We start from the raw sequence: 720 nt of genomic DNA, 5'->3' as shown, positions 1-720 counted from the left end.
GTAACTACGTGACGTCGGGTGTAACTTCCCAATTAACCCGTACTACGAAAGTTGGATAGGCGTTACCCGAGGTTTGTTGCCACCGCAATTCACTCACAAACTGCTCCGAGCTGGTTTTGTTCGTGATTAACTCGAGGTTACCATGTATTCGTGGGCTGCACCCCATCTGTACACTTAATTATCCTAAGTGTATTCACATATTTAAATTGACTATTTTACATGTCCTAAAAATAGGGAGCCAGGGTGGGGGTTAATAAACCGGGAAAAGAAATCCTAGATCAAAGTGTCAAATTTACAAGGAAACAAATTCCCTGAAAGTAAAGTCACAAAAATAAATAAATAAATAAATAAAAATCACTGTGTTGTCTTCTGAATACACTCAATCCACAGCAAAGTCTTTATAGGGCATGATAGTGATTGTGGGTTAAACTCACAAGCATTTCCTCACTGCTAAATCTGATCTTTCCACTGCATGCATAATACAGAGGTGTGTGTGTGATGCTGCAGCCTTGCAAAGTGAAGTTTCTCTCATAAATGTGTGACTATAATGTCAGAGAATATTCAAGTTTTTTACTTGTAGATTAATCTTGGAAATTAAATTCTCCACTGGCTCCTTTTTCCTCCCTATTACAATGGACCTTATGTGCGGTTGTACCTTCAAATCTTCATCATATTACACAAAAGAGTCCATAAAATACATAAGAGATTTGAACTACAATA

General features: G+C 37.5%; 1 protein-coding gene across 1 annotated transcript in view; it reads left to right on the top strand.

The window, feature by feature from the left end:
* The window catches only part of LOC123979974 (zinc finger protein 239-like), a 4708-nt gene that overhangs the window by 736 nt on the left and 3252 nt on the right, over window positions 1–720 (top strand). The window lies entirely within an intron of this gene.

This window comes from Micropterus dolomieu, linkage group LG12 (assembly GCF_021292245.1).
Source record: "Micropterus dolomieu isolate WLL.071019.BEF.003 ecotype Adirondacks linkage group LG12, ASM2129224v1, whole genome shotgun sequence".
Classification (NCBI taxonomy): Eukaryota; Metazoa; Chordata; class Actinopteri; order Centrarchiformes; family Centrarchidae; genus Micropterus; species Micropterus dolomieu.
The sequence above is the reverse complement of the archived record's forward strand: the minus strand, read 5'-3'. Positions and strand labels throughout refer to the sequence as shown.